Source organism: Bacillus rossius, chromosome 16 (genome assembly GCF_032445375.1).
Source record: "Bacillus rossius redtenbacheri isolate Brsri chromosome 16, Brsri_v3, whole genome shotgun sequence".
Taxonomy (NCBI): Eukaryota; Metazoa; Arthropoda; class Insecta; order Phasmatodea; family Bacillidae; genus Bacillus; species Bacillus rossius.
Window position 1 is genome coordinate 36,420,095 of NC_086343.1, and position 26,276 is coordinate 36,446,370.

Here is a 26,276-nt window from a genome sequence, read left to right on the forward strand (position 1 = left end):
TGTTACTTACAAAGCTAAAGCATACTACAAAGCAGTGTTACCACCAGTCATTAATAGTAAAAAAATATATCTTGCGATGTCGTGGCCAAAGAGGTTAAAATTGCTCATATTACCCGACTGCTCATATTTGCCCGAGTTCCCCTAGTATTTATTGTAGATAATTTTTAATAAACTCCACTAGAGGTAATGGGAAAAGGAATTTAAAATTTGTTTTGATTTTAGTTACTATTATCACTGACTGGGAATCTAACCAAGGGCATGAATCTATCGAATCAATCATTATTTTAATAAGTAATTTTTTGATGAATTTTGTATTTTTTCCTGAATTTATACTTAAATAATTACATAGTTTTTAACTAGTGACCATGATGGCTTACTTGAGGCTAGTAGACGAGAAACCTAAGCCTCTTTTAGGACTTTTTAACGTATTTATTGAAAAAGTAAATTTTTACATAAAAAATTAAATTTTTGTATCAGTCAGGTATTGAACCGAGACGATCGAGTCAATATTTATTTTAATGAGTGATTTTTTGATGAATTTTGGAATTTTTCCTGAATTTATAGTTTAAATAATACAGATTTTGTAGATGGCATCCAAATTATAAGATGGCGGGTGGCATGACAGTTCACTGTCACTTAATAAATTAATACTGCACTCTAGCGAGTAAAATTTACACTAAGAACAATATGGCGACCTTCATCAGATGTAAACAATATGGTGGCATCCTGCAAACAAAAACAAGATGGCTGCCATGACATGATACCAAATTATGTAATATAAGCCTTGCTATTAGTGGTGGAAGGTCAGTCTGCCCGTGGCTTCTGTGGAGGTAGGATCTGTATCTGTCGCCATTTTTTTATTATTGACCTCACCGGGCGAGAACTCTATTACATAAGTGCGTTTTTTTTTAATTTAAATTTTATTAAAATTTAATTAATTATTTTTATACATTTTAAAATTTTCCCCAAATTGCTAGCATTCAAATTACGGAATTTCAATATGGCGTACGAAATTAAAGATGGCGCAAGTTTTTAAAATTAATAATTTTTATTTATTTTGATAGATTAATATTTTTTTCCCATTGAAGTCTGATATAATTTATGAATTTTGAAGATGGAGACTGTAACGAAAATTCCAATGTTCAAGTTGTTTTAAAAAATAATAAATAAATTTTTATAAAATTTAAAATTGTTTACGCTAATATTAGATAATAAAAAAAGTTTAAGATAGTAGGCATAACGAAATTTGCCACATTAAACTTTTATTAAAATTTTATTAAGTAATTTCTTTTATAATTTTATTTTTTTTAATGAAATCAGATAATACATCAAAAATTCCAAGATGGCGGACATAATTCAAGATGTTGGCCGTAAAGAAAAGTACAACGGTGTTGGCAAAGGTCAAGGTCATATCCTCGGTGGCTTAGAGCGGCCTGACCATGGGAACTTTCAGCCGCAATGGAAACATTTAGATATTTTGAATTTTTCGGAAATATAAACGGGAAATGTTTTCTCAAAATGGGATTTTTTATTTTTCAGATTTTTTGAGATTTCTGGCGGGATTTTTTCTAAAATATTTGTAAATTTTGAGGAATTTTGAGAAAATTTTTGGCTACTTTTGAAGGTCAGTGTCAAAGGTCAAGGTAATCCAAGATGGCCACCGTGACGTCACAAATTCAAGATGGCGGTCATCTCCTCAGCTTCTCCCTGCGGTGCCTGTCCCAGTACCGCCATTTACATACTACTCTGGTTTATTTGTTGAAAAAATGTGGTTTATTTGTTGACTTGACATACGGGTTTCTAGGGGCAAGTCCTGATGGCTTATTGAGGACTGATAATTCAATCATCGAAGTGATGTGTGTTTCTTCAGCTTTTGGAATAGGTCTCAAAGAACTGGCCAAACAGTAGAAAAGTTTCTATTTAGAAGAAAAGGAAGGCAAGCTAACGCTGGGGATAACACACAATTATTATTATCAAATTCAAGGGACACTGAAAATTTCAGAACGAGAAGCTTGCTACTTGAAAGTTATGAGTGACCTAAAAGAAAATTTGCATATTGAAAAGGTTTACAGAGGATGTATATCTATTTGGAGAGATAAATGGTTCCGAAACTTCGTCGAGTCCATATCCACTACTTGTTGCCGGAGATTGTTGAATCAAATATGAGCCAAGGTAAACCTATTCGTGAACCTGAATATATATTAAAAGCGCCAGTAGAACAGAAGAATAAACTCCGTGTCAATGAGGTGAAAAGTGTATGTAAATAATAATTCAGTACAAAAAACATACATAATTTACATGGCAGTTAGGTTAAGGTTACCTTGTAGACTCATTGCATTTTGAGATCACAATATCAGAATATTTCTTGTAATATTACTTAAAGGTGAATCGGTGGTTGATTTTAGAAGTAACTGTTTTTATTTGTCAGTGATTTTTCAAAAATCTAAGTAAGTTAGGGTACTTATTTAAGAAAAGTGTTTGAGTATTTTTGTTTTGTAGATAAAATGATTATTATTTCTCGTCAATTGAGTGCATTCATTCACTCTACAGCAGGTATATGTAACACAAAATTTCTTAGTGTTAACTGACTACCTGTTTTTACTCCTTAACTTAGAGCATTGAATAATAACATTAAGATGTAACTGATAATAATTGTAGAACTTTGTAATTATATTCATACTCTGTGAACTCGAATTGAGACTCCACTGTCCCAAAATCTTAATTTTTGAGTTCCTTAGACTGCAATTAAGTCAAAGTTTTACAAGATGCTTTTTTTTTTATTAGAAGATGATATTATTTAACACTGCCAAGTTATTTTTGCCTATTCACAGACATAGAAAATGGATTATTTAGGAAAACCGTGTTTATAGTAAAATAATAAAAAGTTTTCCTTTGGATTTGTGAACTTTAGATCGCACCATCCACCACAAATGGAAGCACCTTGGTAACACATTTCCGTTCCATTCACGAAATTACTTCCACCTTATCGCCTTATGCCGAGAGCTTAGATGTTACACATAAATAAAAAGTTAAAACGCCATTTTTAGGATCTTTGGAACCTCTGCAGTTACGAATTTAGAAGAGTACTGAATAGAATAACTTCTAGGCACTCGTAAAGACAGCATTGTAGCATTGTTAAAAAAAACATTTTGTGGCGGCCGTACATCTTTTTACATTTTAAATTGGGCCACGTTTATTATGTATCGACTTGCATCGGCTGCCTAGAGGACAACAGGACATTATGGTAGTTCAGTCTGCTGTGACTCTGACAAGTACCATCCAATTTATACGCAGGAGATTAAAGAACACTTCAAGTAACATTGCATCTTAAATTTAAGTTTGGTAACTGTAACAATAACATACGGTTTGAATTCGTTTTATTTGTGATTATGAAGGGAGAAACTATCATGCAAAGACACAATCTCTTTAAGACTTTTCAGAGCTATTATATAACATGTATTTACACTTGTAACAAATAAATAGGGTCTCGGTAGATCAGTTTACAATTATTGCTAACTTGCATGACTAATTGTAGAAGTAATAAAGATAGATCAGTGCATATGTTGGCTGGGTGGTTGAATGACAGTGGGTATGGATACGCGTGGGAAGAGTAACAGCAAGCCAGCGAACTTGCCACCACTGCGCTGGACCGACCGACCAAGTCACAGCCACGAGGTATGGGGACGACTGTCAGTACATCTGGCAACACTGCTGCGGCTGTATGACGCTGCAGGTGGGGGAATGTCTCAAGCACGCGGGTATCTGCAAGGCTTATCGCGCAGCAATGATACATCCTCCTCCAGTGTTGCCAGGTTTCCCAATGCAAAAATCCCTGCCGACTACTTAAAAAATCCCGCCAAGCCTTAAAAAATCCCTACATTAAAATTGTTTTTTTTTTGTTATAGGACAAGTAATAATAATAATACAATATGGTATTAATAATATGTAAAAATAGTTTTTAATGAAGTAGGCTACACCTAGTCCACACACAAAATTTTCTATTCAATTCTACCTTAAAAGTTTCACATTTTTTTGTCCTTAAGACTTTGACATTAGATAATCGTTTCATCTTCTTCGTCTTCAGCAGCCAAGAGTCCAGCAATTTCAGATTCCTTGATTCCTTCTTGTACATGTTTTCGTTGAACTCCAGCATTTTTTTCAGTTACTGGGTATTCATAGCATGCCTTCTTCATGTTTTCATTTTGCATGTCTAACTTGACACGAACAAGGGATGCCACTGTGGATGCAAATAATTTATTTCTCTTTTTTTTTTTATTTTAATGTCTGAAACCATAGAGAATATATCGGAAGACTGCATATTCTCATTAAAAGGTGTCTGCAGCGCAAACAAGAAAAGAAGACGACATTCACCTCTCCAAAAATCCCTACATTTATGACCTGGTCGGCTTAAAATCCCTCCATCCCTTTCAATGCAAAAAATACCAACTCTGAGGGATTTATCCCTCAACCTGGCAACACTGTCCTCCTCATTCGACAGCTGGCTCTCGAATGAGCGCTCCGTATTTTTTTTTCTGACGAGCTCCCATATCCCGCTATGCCATCAGCATGAACCCCTGTGGGCCCTCCAGCATGCATGTTAGTAGCTAAGAACGGTTAGAGTATGGATGCGTTTCAGGGCAAGCCATATACGCTCCAGTCAGGGTTTTTATTGTAAAAAAGTCGCATGCATCGCGGCTGTAGCAGGGTTGTCTGGTGCCATGGCTGCAATTGTGGCCATGGGCACACCCCGAAGTAGGAAGAGTCAGATTGAAGTGCACAGGAAAACCAACATTTGTATACAGCATAGACATTGCTTCACCTGGACAATGGAAAAAAGTTTGAAAAACTAGTTTTTATTATTGTCAGAAAGGATGTTATATTATTATGTTTATCGAGGATGAGACAAGTAAAAACTAACTTTAATGCCACACATTGCATACATCTAGATATTTCATAATTCAGGAAATAATATTGATTTACGTGATTTATTTTGCCCCTTATTATGAATTGAGATCATGTTGGGTACAGCTCCATTCCTTTGCATTCTCCTCAGCATACCAATCAGCACTTTGCAGCTTATGCGTTGTAATCAACACTCTTTTATTTTCTTCTGTTTAATCATCAAAACAACCAATAAAATGTACATTTGTGCTTAGAGGCTTGTGAATATAAATACTAGAAACAATTTTTATGAAAGTCTAAATAGAAGCAAACTTCGAGCTAGTATTTACATATCAAATGTTTATGAAATTATGTGATGAAGCCTTGAACAACTTACTAAACTAGATAAGTTAAATTTAAACATGATTTTTTAACTTAAATAAAAGAATAATAAATTCTTTCAATGATTCATGCAATGGGGAATTTTGATTTATTACAGTTTTTTGGATATACGCCATTGCAGCAATGGCGTATGTCCAAAAAACTGCAGTAAATCAAGAATAATACAGTAAATTAAAATGTAATTGGTTTTGACTGATTGCTAGGGACCGGAAAAATTCGCGGTTTCGATAGCCTTCAGGATAGACTGCATATTCCCCTGTACACTTGGGCAAGTAACGCAAGTTCATTGGCTGCCGACTTTTAAGTCGTCTCAGCTGGTTTGTCTGTGATTCGATCCTTCTTTGGTTGAGGTTTTATAACTGGTTGAGTTTTGTCAGTGTCAAGATGAACAGTAAGCAAATAGCAAAATCATATAAAATGTATATGTGTTTGAATTTTATCATATCGCCGAATGAATCTGCGAATTTTTACGGTCTCTACAGATTGCTATCTTAAGAAAGCACAAGGTTAATTTGTTGAGGTATTGTTTTAATAGTGAACCTACCAGACTGTTTTTGTCATTGGTAACCTGCTGTGTTCATCGGTGTTTTCATCATTGTGTTGTCCATAATATATGTTTGTCTCCATTGTTGTGTTTTTTGTGTGGTCCAGTTTGTGGTTGTCTGCATTTATCGTTGTTGTTGATACGGTTTCGTCGTTGTTAGGCCACTGTATCCGTGTGTGCTGTTATTATTCATGACCAAATTACTTCCACGGAATTATTGTGCTGTCTGATTATTTTAAGTTTGGCTGTGTTCGTCTGTGCTGTGATTATTGTGTTTTTTTAATTACATGCTTGGTTTCATCTTTGATCAATATTTTTGACATCAGCTATTTTAACTTGTATGGTTTATGTTTCCATTTTGAATTTCTGGTTTTACATATCTGAGTTTTCCATGACAAACATTTCAAAACTGCAATGACGTATGTACAAAAAACTATATTAAATTACCAAATCCCATCGCATAAATAATATAAAGATCGTACAAAAATTATATAATAATTATTTCACCAACGCAGATTCAGACCATTAAATATATTTTAAATTAAATTTTTACGTTTGTCAATATTACACATATGCACTAAATTTTATACACGGAAAAATTTAGCTTAAAATACTTACCGCAAATTTTTCATAAATATGGTGAAAACCCTTAAAATTGGTACTATAAAACATTCTCGTCATTCTGCATCAGAATTTTGAGTTATGGAACAAAATAATTTAAACGCCAAAAAAATGGTAAGCCATCGCAATTCAATGTTCCGAGACATCGACAAAAATCAGTCGTTGCCATCTAGCACAATTATTAATTATAAATATATAGGATGCTTTGTGCCACAAGCCACATTAATATAAATTTTTAAACATCGCTTCTTAGTATTTGCAATATACTTCATTGAGTGCACTACGATGTATTGACTAGTAGTACAAGGCAACATTCTCAATTATGAATGCCAAATAGCTAGAGAGATGATGGATAATAGTTTTAAATATATAGGTGCTATTAAATGCTACAAAGTGATTTATAAGCTATTAAATACTATCTTCTAATAAATAAAAATCGCTACGCACTCATATGTTCCCTATGGAACACAAAACGGCTGGACCGATTTTGAAGAAATTTTCAGGCAATCTTAAGATTAGCCCAGCGGGTGATCCTGTCAAGTTTAGTAGCGTATCAACTAGATGGCGCTGCAGCGCATCAACTTCTATCTTACAATGGCAGAACCATATCTACCAGGCTCTGCTAATCTATACTATAATAAAACAGTAGTTTTTTTCTGTCTGTCTGTTTGTACGCGGTGTTATACAAAACTACTATACGAATTTTAATGGGGTTTTCAAGTTAACTTGAGCGTACCAGAGAAAGAAATATAAGCTTTATTTCATCAAAATCGGCTCAAGGAAAGAAGATAAATCTTAATTTTATGACATACAATATAATAAATATAAGAAGCCATTAAGTTTTGCAGTTGTAAGGAACTAAGTAGAGAGTAAGAAAAAAATAAAGATCCTGACAGTTTGTAGTGTCGCCATATTTGTTTCAATTTTCAATACCCTTTTTGTATATTACAATTTCAATTACAGAAAAAAATCATGTTTCATAGACACATAAATAGTGAGTGTGTGTCATTTCTCTATGTCCACGAGGTCTCGCCGCTTAAATTTTTTCCTTGGGGCGAACCCGTCCGCTTAATTAAATTAAATAAACAGCTTTTATCGTTGCATGATTTATTTCATGAAAATCTGCTCTCATAAAGACACTAATGAATCACCAACATGTTCGATAACAATAAATTGTGATATGGTGAAAGTGTTACAAGATTGCTCAGTATCGTTTGGGATGAATGCACGATGGCGAATAAAAAATCAGTTGAAGCTGTGGACAGGACACTACGGGACATTAGGCGCGATGAAAGGCCAATGGGGAATGTCACACCACTCTTATCAGGAGATTTTCGGTAAACTCTACCAGTTGTAAGTCGAGGGACTAAAGCCGATGAAATCAAAGCTTCACTGAAGAATTCTTACCTCTGGCCTCAAATAAAAAAAAACTGCAATTAACAATCAACATGAGAGCACAGCTGGGTGGTAATTCTCATGCGCAATAATTTTCCGGTGTTCTATTAAAAGTTGGAGAAGGTGCCCTCCCTGAGCAACACGCTTCCAGAAATACTTGGCAGAGTCATAACTTCGGAAGACGAACTCATACGTTTAGTATTCGGGGATCTGTCAAACATACAACATCAGGAACACACGTGGTTATGTGAACGTGCCATACTCACTCCAAGAAATGACTAAGCTGCTGCAATCAATGAAAAATTTTTAAACTAATTGAATGGGGCTGAAGTGGTTTACACATCGTTTAACAGCGTCCTTAATCAGGACGACGCCACTAATTATCCAGTTGAGTTTTTGAGTTCTCTCACTGCAAGTGGTCTTCCTGTTCACAAAATTGTTCTCAAAGTCGGTGTTCCAATAATGCTTCATAGGAACCTTACTCCCCCAAAATTGTGCAATGAAACCCGACTTAAAGTAACTGCTCTACAACGAAATATAATCGAAGCTGAGATTCTTACTGGCTCAGGTCAAACTGTTTTCATACCACGCATACCGATCATCCCGAATAACTTCCCGTTCAGGTTCAAGTGCACACAGTTTCCAATAGCAGTTTGTTTCGCGATGACAATAAATAAGTCTCAGGGTCAGAGCTTTAAAACAGCTGGTGTCGACTTAAAGTCTGATTGTTTTTCCCACGGCCAGATGTATGTGGCTTTCTCGCGGGTCAGTAATGCAGACAATCTTTACATTCTAGCTCCAAACGGGAAACAGTAAATGTGGTTTACAAAGAAATTTTATGAAGTGTCTTCCCGACATTACATTTGGAAGTAGAAACATATTTACCCAAAATTTAGGTAGTAACATATTTTTATTGCAAAGACTGAAATAGAGGTGAGAAAAATTATCATTTGTGAACATAAGAAAACTACTACAACTGTATCAACTGTTATCTTATAATGTTTAAATTTCTAAATGGTGCAAGATAATACAAAATTCCATGCGGAAAAAGCGTGGGCAGCAGCTACGTTTAGTTATAGGTATAGGGCTATGCATGCTGATTTTTCATAATATACTGCATGGCTACGAACATGTAAGAATAATCTATCTTACTATAGTAAAACAGTAGTTCGTTTTCTGTCTGTCTGTCTGTTTGAACGCGGTGTTCTACACAACTACTATACGAATTTTAATGGGGTCTTGCGAATAGCAGTCATTACTTAATTATTTGCCTTCAATGCAGTTACCTTATTTCACGTCCAGCGAAGCGGGCGGGTTCGGCTAGTTAGCTATAAAATGCTCCAATCAGGCTTTAAAGCAGAAAAATTTGATTGCCATACAAAAATGACTTGCTGCAAATTTTTTTTGTAGATATCAAAAACATTTTCCAATACAAAGTCAGTAATTGTAGCCAACGTTTTTCCAAGTGAGATGCACCAACTTGTAAAGAAAAAATTTCATCGTCCAGTATTTTTTGTGTATTTCAATTTTTCGTCATACTGAGTGCATGCACTATTTGCTTAACTCGACAAATTATTTAACACGTAAATGGGAACCAGTTGTGACATGGAGAACAAACTGGCGCTACTTTCTAAGCGACACGTAGGTTTCATCAGTAGCGGTTGTTAAAATGCATGTTGCCATTATCAACTGTAGGGCACAGAAAATATATCTTTTTCTTTATGTCGGTAATCCAAATGTTCTGTTGTGCACACACTGTAACATAGATAATTGGAAGAATAAAAGATAACAGATAAGCGTAATAAAAGTCTCATCGAAATGACAGTACAATTATTAACTGCAAACATCACCAGCTATAATTTAACCCAAAGCATCTCGAAAATAATTTCTTTTAGATTTATTGGAAATGTATGTTATGCACGCACCAGCAATTTCACATTAATTTGTGTTTTCTTGTAACCAAAACAATAATATTCTATGTAAACACAGTGTAGGATAGTACTTAAAAATAACAAAGAATTTGTGCAAAAAAATGGCCTTCCAAAAACTGACTCAACTGTTTGCTAAATAAATTGCTTTTTGTTTAATTTATTGTTTAGTATAATTATAGTATTTAACATATATTCTTTAATTGAAAACATATTGCTATGAGTCTGATTTATAAATGCTATTTTCCATCATCTCTACCAATATGCCATCACTTAAATTGTTTTTTTTTTACAAATGATAACAAGTTTTATATTAGTGAGCAAATTTGCAATTTACAGCTATATTTTTCTTGTAAACTGCAATTCTGTGTGCATTTTAGAAATTTTTGTATGTCTAAATAAAGGGTTGTAAATTATTGCTCTATAAACGCTCAACGCTCAACATATCGCATAGCTGGAAGTAACTAAAACATTCTACTATTTGCTAGAAGTACCTGTTAAAAGATCAGAGTTAATTATTCTGAAAACAGTGTTATGCCAAATACCTTAAAGCTAAATTATTTATGCCAAACGACTTAAAGAGGAAATAATTTAAGGTCAAATGACTTTAGGCCAAATACGTTTAGGTCAAATGACTTTAGGCCAAATATGTTTAGGTAAAATTACTTTAGGCTAAATACATTTAGGTCAAATTACTTTAGGCCAAATAAGTTTAGGCCAAACGTCTTTAGTCCAAATAATTTTAGGTCAAATAAGTGTCACAAAATTATTTTAGGCCAAGTGACTTTATGTCAAACAATTTTAGGTCAAATGACTTTAGGCCAAATAAGTTTATGCCAAACGCCTTTAGGCCAAATAATTTTAGGCCTAATGACTTTAGCTCAAAAAAAATTTAGGCCAAATGAATGTTCTCAAACAGTTTTAGGCCAAATATTTTAGGCCAAACGACGCGCTCCCATTGCCTGAATGATACATCATCGAAACGATTGGTGTTTCAACTTGCCACGATTACTCAGAGTTTGTGAATAAACCTGAATCTTAAGGCAGGAGTATTACCCACCGAAGAGGCAGGGTACTGAAGTGAGTTAGTGAGAGGCCTGCCATTCTTACACGTGGTACTCGGATCAAAATAGCACGATGGCGCGACGCGATAGCACGACGCGATGGACGCGACGCGAATAAAATTGTTTTCTGATCTATTACGTTAAATACATCTGTGACAGTGGAAAAAAATTCGTGACTGCAAACCGATTTTCCGATAATATGTTTTCTATTTATATCGCGTCACGGCCTTAACAGTGCAGAAATGACCATCAGTTTTGATTTCGAAAAGTTTTTAACCTGCTGAATTGGTAATATTGTTAATATATACTATTTTTAAGGTTTTCATTGTTAAATCATTCTGTAATTTTTTTTTAATTCCTCTGATAACGCGCAGTAATTTTGCAGAGTTTATTTTTAATTTTTAAAGCAATATTTTTTTTTCAAACATTTCGATTTTATAGAATCTTTAATTATTTATGTCTGTTGTATGTTTTGTGATATTTAATGGCAACAAACATTACGGTCCATATGTAATTTTTTTTTGTTTCTCTTTGTAATAAAATCCGCATTTTCGTGTCATAACACGATATATATATACACAAAAAAATTCAGTACTTTTACAAAATATTCCTTTATAAAAACGTTGCTAAGAAATCGATTGTAACGTTTAAAAAAATGTATTATAACTTGTACAACACATGGCTACGGTGATTTTTGTCATCCTTACTAATATTATAAATGGGAAAGTAACTCTGTCTGTCTGTCTGTCTGTCTGTCTGTCTGTTCGTTTGTTTGTTACCTTTTCCCGACTGAACGGCTGAACGGATCGTAATGAAATTTGGCAAGGAAAAAGATTATTTCCTGGGGATGGACATTGGCTATATTTTGTCTAAAAATAAATTTTAAACGGGTTAAAAAAATATATCTTAATTTTATGTAATGTATGTCATAGATATACAAACTGTTAGTATCATTCCTCTATGTCTGCCGAGCAATAGCTTTCAAGCCATTACGTTACGTGTTGCTATTGTAAGGAACTAAGTAGAGAGTAAGAAAAAAATAAATATCTTGACAGTTTGTAGTGTCGCCATAGTTGTTTCAATTTTCAATACCGTTTTTTAAATTGCAGAAAAAAATCATGTTTCATTGACACATAAATAGTGAGTGTGTGTCATTTCTCTATGTCCACGAGGTCTCGCCGCGTCAATTTTCTCCTTGGGGCGAACCCATCCGCTTACTTTAATAAACAGCTTTTATCGTTGAATGATTTCATTATTTATTTAATGAAAATCTGCTCTCATAAAAAAGTTAGTTTTATAGACATTCAATAGGTGTCTCGCTCTCTCTGAAGATCAATCTATGAATCGTTACAAATTTATTTCCTTTATTTTTATAGTTTGATTTGATACAATATGATTTCACTAAAAATCAATTTCTACCCATTCCTATTTTCATTTCCACATTTCGAAGTTTCACTTCTTCCACGCGGAGGGACTCCACGCAATATTTTTGCATGCAATTAAAAACTATTTTTTTAATGATGCCAAAGAAGTATAACTTCTCAAGCGCGTACCTAAGTACACGCACCCATTTCTTTTTATTTAATTTATTCTATATATATTTTTTCTCCCTACCTAAGACACTCATAATTCATTTAAATATCACGTGTATGTTTTCAATGTCATTCGAGTTGTACAATTTTTTTTGTCAAATTGGTAATTATTTATACTTTGTTTCATTTTGGAAACATACGTATTTTACGTATTATAAAAAATAAAAATAAAAATAGTTTCACTAACATTCTTAGGTTTTTATTGTGTGGATAGTTTCAAGTTTAATATTATGTAGGTACATAAATTCTTAAACTTATAAATTTCTTCGAAATTTATTCATTCTATTTGTCAATATTGTTATTTTTTTAAAAGTACCTACTTATTTGCAAGGAGTTTGGTTTAGTGTTTATAATTTATCTGCTGAGCGTCAAGAGTCTTAGGGCTGCTGAGACCCAAGACCAGAAATATTTATCTATTATGTTGAAAATTTTGAATTTTACTATTTCAGGAAAGTTGATTTTTTTTTATTAATTAGAATAGTTACGTGTAATTGCCATCTTCCTTTATTTAATACTAAACATTATGTTTGGTTGAGTGTTAGATAATTTTATTTATGTATGTTTAAATTTCATTTAATTTCTTATATATATACTCTTACATACCTACTTCTATTAAATTTCAGGCGGATGTTAATATTGTCATTCCAGTTGTATACATTTCAGGAAAGTAGATTTTTTTTATTAACTAGAATAGTTACGTGTAATTGTCATCTTCCTTTTTTTCATAATAAACATTATGTTTTGTTGAGTGTGAGATAATTTTATTTATGTATGTTTTAATTTAATTTAATTTCTTATATATATATATATATTCTTACCTTCCTACTTCTATTAAATTTCAGGCGGATGTTAACATTGTCATTCCAGTTGATAATTTTTTTTGTCAAATTAGTTGTTATTTATAATTTTTGTTTCATTTTGGACTATGTTTTTTTTTTATTATTTCAAAGATTTGTGTTGTGTACAGGCTGTGATATCTCTATTAATTTCTATACTCCTTTGAATAAGCGGAATATTGCCACCACAGTTTTACATATAAACAAATCCTACAAATGTTTTAAACATTATGACAAATAAAAAATAGTTTCACAAACATCCTTAGTTTTTTTTTGGTGTGTATAGTTTGAAGTTTATCATTATGAATGTACGTAAATTCTTAAACATACAGTTATTTATTAATTTATTTAGATAATTATTCATAGGTAGGAAATAATCTTTCTATTTGTCAATATTGTTAACTAGCTGACCCGGCGAACTTCGTACCGCCTTAGCGTAGCAATGATGCACTACTTTATTTTGTAAAGCTGACCTATCTTAGGTATGAGTACCTATTCAATTTGAACTGGAATCTATAATATCCTCCATATAAAAATTTATCCATAATTCCCTGGTATCACTATAACTGAAAAGGACCTTACTAATTTAATTAAATAAAAAACAAAATATATATTGTCAAAATAGTGTTTATTCCATAGGATTCAATAATTCCACTAATGTTTTTACAAATTTACTATTGAACAACTTGGCATTTTTAAGTAAACAATGAGCTCAATACCACGCGTGCTCTATAAATCAACTAATAGTCTCTGTACCCCTCACTGCTTCTCTCTACTCTAATGCTTTTTGATAAACTATATTTTTAGTTTTATGTTCTGGCGCGTAAATAAATAATGTTGATGGTTTTCCGACACGGGAACAGGCGACATATAATTGGCCATGTGAAAAACATGGATTTTCTAGGTTGATGCCACATACACTTAGCGACTGCCCTTGCGATTTATTTATTGACATTGCAAATGCAAGCCGCACTGGAAACTGTAAATGCTTAAAGCTGAATGTCATAAGGTTACTTTAAAAATATTTATATTGTACAAATTGTTGGGTTAGTTTGGAAATAATTTTATATATGGTGGTTCAGTATTCTTAAATTTTCTAATTTTCCGTTAAATTTTTTCTTTCATAAGAACCTTCTCGTGACAATAACAAACACAACAAAAAAAAGAATTAGTGAAATCGGTTCAGTCATTTACGCGTTATGGCGTGACCAAGGGAAATAGGAATTCATTATTCTTAAATTTTCTAATTTTCCGCACAATTTTCTTAATTTTTTCTTTCATAGGAACCTTCTCCTGACCATAGCAAACACAACAAAAAAAAAAATTAGTGAAATCGGTCCAGCCGTTCACGCGTGATGCCGTGACCAAGGAAAACGGGTTTCATTTTTATATATATAGAAGAAGATATGGTAGATAGGAGTACAGTAAATGACTCAATTCTTATATTCCTTTATATCTCTTTCGATTTGGAGTGTTTCCGAGCCATTCGGGGTCCTCAAAATCACCCCTCCCCCCCCCCCCTCCACCAGGTGGTTATAGCCACAAAATTTCGAAAGTTAAAAATTTTTTAAAAATCTATCTCTTTCGATTTTAAGTGTTTTCGAGCCATTCAGGGTTCTCGAAGCCCTCGCCCCCCTCTGGGAACAAAGCCCCAAAATTTCGACAATTTTAGGAATTTCAAAAATCTATTCTTTCGAGATGGAGTGTTCCAAACCATTCGAGGTCCTGAATATCCACTTTCCGCAAAAGTGAAAGCCCCAAAATTTCGAAATATAAGAATATATATAATTGGATGTTGGCATGTATGACGTCGATAAACTCTTACAGCGTTTGACCGATCGCCATGAAAGTTGGCACATCGAAGTGTTTTTATCATGGAGAAGATTACTATACTAACCATTTTTTTTTGTAACTCGCCGCTAGATGGCGCTGTAAATCATCAACTTCTAAACCTTTCAACCGATAGCCATGGGTAAACAGAAAACCATAGGTCACAGATACACAAACAGTAATTATGTGTCATTTCTTAATGTCCACCACACTGGACATATCGCTATCCATTTTGCTGTAACTCGCGGATAATATATCACCCGGTGTTCAGCCCGGGCAAAGCCGGGTACTGCAGCTAGTTTGAAATATGTTTTTCGAGAGAATACTGAGTATTTCTTACGAAAAATACCGTATAATTTTATATTTAAATTGATGTTACGTTGAAGCACAATATTTTTAAACCATGAAATTGGCAGTATAATATTTAATAATTGGACTGTATTTGGTTTCATCATGCCGATTAATGTCTGCAGTTAATACTGGAAAGCTATTCAGGGAACGGTTTAAAAATAATGTTACTATTGAAGATATTGGGACAACACAAAGCAAAAAATGCTGCGGTTATAGTCCAAACACCTTTTTTTTCGTAGGGACACAGTTTTTTTCATGTAAATGTTCAAATGTACAAAAATATACAATTTTAGATTAGTATTTCTGTCTCATTTACAAAACAAAATATAGAGTATGTCGCATCACATTATGCGCGTCGTGTCTGTCGCACTGCTATGCTTATGCTATGGTTCTGTGGTTTTCACCTTCAGGGTCAAGGAGGGGTACTTGCCTCCCCCCTCCATTTTTTCATTTGTATTGACCCTTCTGTATCTTAAAAAAAGTGACATAAATTAAAATTAACTTGAATTTAAAATAAAAATTGGTTTTCTGTAAAGTCGGTTTACGGACGATAGTTTAACGTGACGTCATAACAAAACATTGATGAAATGATTGCATACTTTTATGAATAAAATTGAATTATTTTTATTGAATTATCACTCTTTTGTATGGATACAAAGAAGGAGTGAAATGAAATCTACAATTGAATTGATAAATTTACTTTTATTGCACTTATTAATTCAAATATGTTTATTACTTTAGCGAAGAGATTATTTTAACTATAACTTTTATACATGTTTGCTATTTAAATTCTTCCAATCTGTGTTATTCTGTTAAGGATAGGAAATGAATGGGAGTGTTTCAAGTTTAATGTGCCTCGAAAAAGTCAAATCGATGGTTGTTCCAATCGAGTTGAAGCGAGATAGATGCGGCGCAATTGTACAATGAGCGTAACGGGACACAGCGCAACGGGACAATGTGCGAAACGGGACACTTTTTTCGTGCGTGCTGCCGGCGTTCATTGATTTATTAGACGTTGTCATGTCAAAAAATATAGGTAACCATTTTTTAATAGCAAAATGTTTTGTTCATCATTCTTGGCCTTAAGGGATACACCTACCTGGGCACACATAGCCTACGGTGTGCAGGTTTTCAAAAGCACTCACGCCACTGAAATACTTATTAAGACATCTTAATGAGAGTAAAAATGAATAAAAACCTTTTTTTTAGAATACGTAATAGGGAAGAGGCTTCCAGTACAGATTCTTGAAAGAACTTGAATTAAAACACTACAAACGTATGGTCACCATTAAAAAATTATAACTGTATGACGAGAAGACTGCAAGAAATTTCAGGGCCTAGTTCTTAGAGACGATATCGTACTAGAAGCACCAGCGAGCGTCGCACTTACCAACGGAGAACCCCTTTAAGGTTGACCCTTTGTTTAACATTTATAATAAACTAGCTGCAGTACCCGGCTTTGCCCGGGCTGAACACCGGGTGATATATTGTCCGCGAGTTACAGCAAAATGGAAAGCGATATGTCCAGTGTGGTGGACATTAAGAAATGACACATAATTACTGTTTGTGTATCTGTGACCAATGGTTTTCTGTTTACCCATGGCGATCGGTTGAATGGTTTAGAAGTTGATGATTTACAGCGCCATCTAACGGCGAGTTACAAAAACAAATTGTTAATATAAAAATCATCTCCATGATAAAAACACTTCGATGTGCCAACTTTCATGGCGATCGGTAAAACGGTGTAAGAGTTTATCGACGTCATACATGCCAACATCCAATTATATATATTCTTATATTTCGAAATTTTAAGGCTTTCACTTTTGCGGAAAGTGGATATTCAGGACCTCGAATGGTTTGGAACACTCCATCTCGAAAGAAAAGATATTTGAAATTCCTGAAATTGTCGAAATTTTGGGGCTTTGTTCCCAGAGGGGGGCGGGGGGTTCGAGGACCCTGAATGGCTCGAAAACACTTAAAATCGAAAGAGATAGATTTTTAAAATTTTTTTAACTTTCGAAATTTTGGGGCATTAACCACCTGGGGGGGGGGGGGTGATGTTGAAGACCCCGAATGGCTCGCAAACACTCCAAATCGAAAGAGATATAGAGGAATATAAGAATTTAGGCATTTACTGTACTCCTATCTACCATAATAACAATATTGACAAATAGAAAGCTTATTACCTACCTATGAATTATTATCTAAATAAATTAATAAATACCCGTATGTTTAAGAATTTACGTACATTCATAATATTAAACTTCAAACTATAAACACCAAAAAATCTAAGGATGTTTGTGAAACTATTTTTTATTTGTCATAATGTTTAAAACATTTGTAGGATTTGTTTATATGTAAAACTGTGGTGGCAATATTCCGCTTATTCAAAGGAGTAAAGAAATTAATAGAGATATCACACACTGTACACACCACAAATATTTGAATTAATAAAAAAAAAATAGTCCAAAATGAAACAAAAATTATAAATAACAACTAATTTGACAAAAAAATTATCAACTGGAATGAAAATGTTAACATCCGCCTGAAATTTATTAGAAGTAGGTAGGTAAGAATATATATATATATAAGAAATTAAATTAAATTAAAACATACATAAATAAAATTATCTCACACTCAACCACACATAATGTTTATTATGAAAAAAAAGGAAGATGACAATTACACGTAACTATTCTAGTTAATAAAAAAAATCTACTTTCCTGAAATTTATACAACTGGAATGACAATATTAACATCCGCCTGAAATTTAATAGAAGTTGGTATGTAAGAGTATATATATAAGAAATTAAATGAAATTTAAACATACATAAATAAAATTATCTAACACTCAACCAAACATAATGTTTAATATTAAATAAAGGAAGATAACAATTACACGTAACTATTCTAATTAATAAAAAAAAATCAACTTTCCTGAAATAGTAAAATTCAAAATTTTCAACATAATAGATAAATATTTCTGGTCTTGGGTCTCAGCAGCCCTAAGACTCTTGACGCTCAGCAGATAAATTATAAACACTAAACCAAACTCCTTGCAAATAAGTAGGTACTGTTAAAAAAATAACAATATTGACAAATAGAATGAATAAATTTCGAAGAAATTTATAAGTTTAAGAATTTATGTACCTACATAATATTAAACTTGAAACTATCCACACAATAAAAACCTAAGAATGTTAGTGAAACTATTTTTATTTTTATTTTTTATAATACGTAAAATACGTATGTTTCCAAAATGAAACAAAGTATAAATAATTACCAATTTGACAAAAAAAATTGTACAACTCGAATGACATTGAAAACATACACGTGATATTTAAATGAATTATGAGTGTCTTAGGTAGGGAGAAAAAATATATATAGAATAAATTAAATAAAAAGAAATGGGTGCGTGTACTTAGGTACGCGCTTGAGAAGTTATACTTCTTTGGCATCATTAAAAAAATAGTTTTTAATTGCATGCAAAAATATTGCGTGGAGTCCCTCCGCGTGGAAGAAGTGAAACTTCGAAATGTGGAAATGAAAATAGGAATGGGTAGAAATTGATTTTTAGTGAAATCATATTGTATCATATCAAACTATAAAAATAAAGGAAATAAATTTGTAAAGATTCATAGATTGATCTTCAGAGAGAGCGAGACACCTATTGAATGTCTATAAAACTAATCTTTTTATGAGAGCAGATTTTCATTAAATAAATAATGAAATCATTCAACGATAAAAGCTGTTTATTTAAGTAAGCGGACGGGTTCGCCCCAAGGAGAAAATTGACGCGGCGAGACCTCGTGGACATAGAGAAATGACACACACTCACTATTTATGTGTCAATGAAACATGATTTTTTTTCTGCAATTTAAAAAACGGTATTGAAAATTGAAACAAATATGGCGACCCTAAAACTGTCAAGATCTTTATTTTTTTCTTATTCTCTACTTAGTTCCTTACAATAGCAAAACGTAACGTAATGGCTTGAAATCTATTGATCGGCAGACATAGAGGAATGACACTAACAGTTTGTATATCTATGACACACATTACATAAAATTAAGATATATTTTTTTAACCCGTTTAAAATTAATTTTTTGGACAAAAGATAGCCTATGTCCATCCCCAGGATATAATCTATCTCCTTGCTAAATTCCATAACGATCGGTTCAGCCGTTCAGCCGGGAAAAGGTAACAAACAAAGAGACAAACAGACAGACAGACAGACAGTTACTTTCCCATTTATAATATTAGTAAGGATTGGTGTATTTAAGTGAGACTTTGTGTTATTCCCCACTGTTAATGAAATATTAAAAACAAATTAAAATAATAAGAAACTGAATTAACTATGTAATTAATTGTTAGGGACTGGAAAAATTCGCGGTTTCAATGACCACTAGGATAGACTCCACGATTCTCGATGTACTCGGGCAACTATCACCTGGTCATTAGCTACCGACTCGGGACACCTGTTTACTGCGAATCTTATGATTCGATACTTCTTTTGCTGAGTGTTTGCCATTGGCTCTGTGTCCTTCAGGTAAATTGCAGTCCAATCACTGACGCAGCATTAAGCTAAACAAGTTTGGATTCCAGCCTGTCTCGAAAGGAATCCGCGAAATTTTCCTGTCTCTATTAATTATCTATGGTAGGTCCATTTTCCTGAATGAGACGACGTGGGCAACTTCCTTTGATTATCCAGAGTTTATAACCTCGATAAATATTTTCGAGTGACGTGTGTTAACGAAGAAGCAACTAACGAGTAGCCATATTTTTATCATGAAGGGAAAATGCTACTCCAGTAAATATGTCATGTGTTAATATATTGAAAATAATTTCCTGAATCTTATGCCAAGTTTGTCTTCAGTTCTGTTCACTGCTGTCATTATACCGTTTACGAAGGCAGGAAGATTACTCAGACTGCATCAAAAACCTTCTCGCCATTCGTGTTTATGTACTATTTAAAGTGAATTTCTGAATAGTAATTAGTTATGTTAAACAAATTTACGTAAAAAAATTAATATGTAATTTAAATGAGAAAATACTCAGAATTGAAAATATTTTGGGAAAATGGTGTACGGTTACATGGTACCGCGTACAGAAACATATAAAATATGTATTAATTATGTTATTATTTATGTCTTTATTATTATTATTATTAATGTTACGATGTTGTTTAACACTTCTATATAAGATACTGTGACCATCAAACTACGGAACTGTCATGCTATAGCCTAGCATCTATAAACATTGAACTGACCATAATACCATCAAACCTAACCTGATTTAATATTTATATAATTGTAACTTCACTTCTGTTACTTCTTGTATTTTTCTCACCACAGATATTTTATGTTTAATAGTTTTACACTTTGTTTAGATGTGATTGTTAATCACCTATATTATTTTACCTGTTCTTAGCTGCAGTGTTTACAGCCGCAGGCTATCTTGGATAATACCATACCGCCGTGTGCGGAAATGCGTCCGTGAATTATGTGATGTAGAGGGAAGTAAGAAAAGGCGTCTCTTCGTCAGGGCCTATCCCGACGCCGGCCTTATATAAATTGTTATATTTTACATAATCTTGTAAAATACTGTAAATTCAGTGTATTTAAACTAATTTGTATTGTTGTAACTACGACCGTGAGCGTTTGCAACGAGATCCGGTGGCAAAGAGATAAGTTATCTACAAATTAGATTGAGGCTTATGCTATAAGCTGAAAGTAGCCATTTTTGAGCTTGGTAGCGTCCCTAGTACGGACTTTTACGCGATTGTACGGTTGAATATTATAATTATTTCAAAGTCAGTCACACATACTTTGGACATTTTAAACATATGATTGAACATTATTGCAAATTTAAATGATTATTTCAGCGTTATTTACAGTGTAATTCTACTCAGTGGTCCTATTGCAGAACTCCTGCAAACCCTGAGCTATAGCCGAGGTAAAAAAACATTATCTATTGAAGAAATATTTATTTATTTCATGTATATTTTAACTAAACTGAGCTACGGTAATTTACGTAATTTGAAGAATTTGACCACTAAACTGTCTCTCGTACCCGAACTTTTGGTAAAGGATATTTTTAATTTAACGAACCTTTGTGTTGACTATAAATATGTGCCTACATATATCCGGAATTATTAACCAGATAAACATAACCAGGAAAGCCACAATAAACAATATCAATTCAGAATTTTGTCACTATCAACCTGCAAAATATATCCCTACTCATAATAAAACAGTTAATCACAGAGTATTGCAAATGAAGTGTTATTGTTTTGTGTATTTATTTGTTTAGAGTTAGTATTGTTAAGTGCATTTGTTATCGTTGTGTGTTATTTTTTGGTTATTAAACTGTGTTGTGTTTCTATTGCAAGAGACATACCTTCTGATCATTATACTTAACTATTATTATTTTAATTCATATTTTTATTTACTTATTCAACTCCACTTAACCCATATAATAGACCTTTGTTTAGTATAGCAACGGCGCCCAATTCACTACAATACTATTTATTCAGCTATACTACACACATAGGGAAATTGACAACACTACGAGAGGCATATACATAGTGGTAGGTGTATCTACATCATACTGTATAGACACCACATACACATAAATACTACAGCAAAGAGTCGTCATAACTGTGGAGCTGTGCAAGACTCAACAGTATAGTATTGACATAACATAGCATACCAGAAAAAAGTGGCCCACAACGTGGTGGCACGAAGAGGAATTTCACTGTAAACACTGAAATATTATTAAGAAAATATCTTCTGGAAAAGGGTATGAACTTCGTAATCGAGCTGCCAGCCAGTCTGCTGCCATGGATGAAGTTAGGGAGCTGGAGGAGTCAGGAGCCCCTCCATTAGCCAATTACCCTGCCACTGTTCAAGAGCAGGATGATCACAGATATGCTGCCATCTACAGTAGCAGTATCAATGTACCAAGGTAACAGTTAGAATCTGCTGTTACTCATATTCCTGTCAAGACACCAAACGACTCAGATGAGGAACAATCCGAGGAGGAGGAATTCCAGGGAGCCGGGAGAGCTGAAACCAGCTTGCTAACAGCTGGGACAGCAGCAACCACAGTGCCTGCAGTGAACTCCATGACCACACAGCCCTCTGGAATAACAGATATGTCACAGTTGCTGCAACAGCTGAGATTAATCATACAAATCGAAGGACAGCAAACAGTAAGCCAGCTGCACAGCATGCAGTCCAACCTAGCCAGTCAGCAGCAAGAAGTGCAGTCTAACCTGAGCAACTTAGCCAGTCAGCAGCAAGAAGTGCAGTCTAACCTGAGCAACTTAGCCAGTCAGCAGCAAGAAGTGCAGTCTAACCTGAGCAACTCAGCCAGCCAGTAGAAAGATTTGCAGGCTAACCTGATTAGCCAACAGCAGGACATGCAGGCTAACCTAACCAGTCAAATAAACAGCCGGAATGCAGAGATGCGTCAACACATTGACAGCAAGATGGAGCTGCTCAACTCCAGGTTGCAAGAGGAACTGACAGAGTTGGAAGAGAGAATAGAGACCAGATTGCAGAACCAGTCTCAGTCAATGACCTAACTTTCAGAGCAGGTCCAGACTCAGGCATCCAGAGTCGACAATTTGGAGACTCACACTACCACATTGGTGAGGGCAGTAGACAGGGCCAGATTTGAGCAGCAAGGACATGCCCAGGTATTGAGTGAGAGGTTAGAGGAGGTGGAAACTACAACAGCCCTACTAAAATCAAGATGGGACAGCGTAGAAGCAGAGTTCAGAACTGTGGCAGAGAAGAATACACAGAGTTGTGATGCAGCCATGCAGCTACAGGCCACCCAGCAGATAGGTGGGCTGCCTAGCAATGTGACTTCTGTCACATCACTCACCACTGTCATGCCTGCCTCTGCAACAGCAACACTACCTGCACCCAGCCACCCTCCACAACAACGTTCCTGCCCACCTGCACAATTGGATCAGGTCACTCTAATGCACCACCCCGCCAAACACTGGTCGGAGTCTATTCCAACTTTCTCTGGCAAGTCACAAGAAAATCCAATTCGCTTCCTGAAGAAGTTTGAGGATTATGCCAGAACTTTTGCCCTGACAGACATAGAAAAATTAAAGTGTCTGAATTTTTCCCTTAAGAGCACGGCATTCTATTGGTTGGAGCTTCAAAGCACTCAGACTACTTCATTCGACCATTTCAAGGACCAATTCAAGAGCCAGTACTGGAGCTTGAAAATACAAGGCAATCTGCGTGCTCAGCTACATGCTGACCGTTTTGACAGCAAGAGAGGTGGTTCGCTGGAGGCGCACATAGCCACCATGTACGAATGCACCAGATACTTGGACATCGTCAAGTCAGACGAAGAGTTCATCGCCACCATGCTAACACAGTTGCCTGTCGCCTACCAAATACAAATGTCTGGCCATGCCTACAAAGATGTCACAGAGCTTTGTGATCACGTGTTGGTAGTAGACAAGTTGCAACGCCTGCAGAAGGGTCAAGCTAGCAAGGATGAGTCTGAGAGACCATCTCAGCCTGCCTACCAAAAGCAAGGACCAGTTAACACATACTGGCAAGAAAGAAATAAAGACGACAGACAAGCAAACGTGCATCTCATAAACTGTGAGAAGAGTACCAGATATTCTGAGTCTGAGCCTAGTAACAACAACAGTTTCAAGTATGGATACAAGAAGGGTAGAAAATCATACCAAAACAAGCCCTATCCGAAGAAGAAGTGGTGGAGCCAGCGGCCCAGGAGCAACAGTGAAGGTGAGGAAGAGGATTAGCGGCAACAGAACAGGAAGTCGATGGAACGGCCTCCCAGGAAGTCAAGCTATAGGTATAGAGCTGCTGAATCAGATGGAGAAGCTGATTACCGCCCTGTAAATCAGAAGCGCAGCTACCCATCAACAGCTTACTACCAGCATGACTACCGAATGCCACACACCAATGGTTTGAAGTAAATATATGTTGGATTTTTAATATTATCATTAAAGCCTATCTTATATATCACAAAATATTTATACTTGGAAGTGCATTAGTTCAACAAGCTGAAATAATTAGTAAAGAAAACTATATTTATATAATATATTTTAACTGACCAAGTAACTATACGTGTTATGAACAAACATAAAAATCAATGCAAAAAGTCTTTAATAATTGTGCCACTTTTTTTACATAATGATTTAACGGAGCGAGTTTTTTTGCCCACTCGTTAAATTTTCCCTTCCCGGGATTAGGACTGGGTTCTGTGTACTTCCACCGCCTCCATGCTACGTAAGGCAATGATCAACCATTGCAGTATCATCTCTCCTAGTCTGTCCTGGACACCGCCCGCGATGGCATCATTAAGCAAAAATGAAACAACATCAATTAAGATAATCACAAGAAAACTGCAATGCTTCGGTACTCAAAAGGGCTAAGAACAAGACTAATATATATATATATATATATATATATATCTGTGCAGCGTAACTTGTCTCGAATTCAACAGTTCACAATAAGAGCACCTGAAATACCTATTTTCACTCTGACACTCTCTTACTGACTTACCGACAATCACACTATTATAAATTACAGTTGAATTACGGATTTTTCAAAGTACACATATCTTCAAATAAACGAAGAGTTCTTCGTAGGTAACTAGAACTTTGCAAATATTACACTATATTTCCACTTCCAAATTTAGTTTTTCGGTATAAACAGGATAAACGCACACGTGGAAGAAATAAGTATGTTTTGCCTGAGTCTTAACTAATATTAGAAAATTAATGAGAAATTTGGACCCGCAAATTTACGAAGATAATGAAAAATGTTTGTACGTGGAATGCACACGCGGTAGAAGTGAAAATTCTTGCTTATTAGATATAAATAAAGATAAATTATTTACATTTACTATTCAAACTATTCAAAAATCTGAATATTCAAAAATAAATAAATAAATTTCATCACACTAATCAAAAATAAATTATACTTATAAAGTTGATGCACAATCATTGAATAAATTGTGGATATATTTAAATAGAACAAAATAAATAAGGAAGATTGAAGCGTTAGCCGTTACGAAAACTGAGGAGTAGACAAACACAAGTAGCTTTACGAGTATTCCGCAGCATCACTACTGCGTTTTTTCAAACATCTCCCCTGCCGTCTACCCTTCCGACCGTTACAACAAGCATACTTAAAGCGTGCTACCTTGCCGTCTTCCCAATCGACCGCTAGTGCATGCGTTGGAGTGGCGTCCCCCACCACGTACCTAACTGTTTCCCTCATACAATCGGAATTTTCGTAACGCTCGAAAAGAGGTTTCACTTTCCTGGATTATTTGCAACCAGCGTTCTTCATGAATTTGAGGTGAAGAAGCTTTTAAAATTTGCACGTGAAGACGTATCCGAACAGCGCCGACGAAACAGGAGAGGCCTGTGGGCGCGGTGCATCTCGCGACGTGGTGGCATACCTGCGCCTGCTCCGCGGGCAGCGAGGACGCCGGGCTACTGGCGTCGTGACGCCCGGGTCGATCAGGAGGACGCCCTTCGCCCTCGGCGCGCGACCACGCCCACCGCCGCACGCGATCCCGCGGGCTTCTGCTGCCCACCACACCTCCACACCTGCCCCCTCCACCCGCAACTCTTCACTGCTCACGAGTCATGCACGCCTCTCCGAGATACTTACTCACATTACTTTCAACACGTCTTTAAAATTGCTTCCATAGCGGGAGGCAACTCAAAAAATTGGTTGTCTTTAAAGTCGGTTCACGAACGATAGTTTAACGTGACGTCATAACAAAACATTGATGAAATGATTGCATACTTATATGAA

The 26,276-nt window shown here is 34.9% G+C and overlaps 1 protein-coding gene across 2 annotated transcripts in view; it reads right to left on the reverse strand.

Annotated features, from left to right (window-relative positions):
• Positions 1-26,276, reverse strand: part of LOC134539920 (uncharacterized) — a 159,664-nt gene that overhangs the window by 94,535 nt on the left and 38,853 nt on the right. The window lies entirely within an intron of this gene.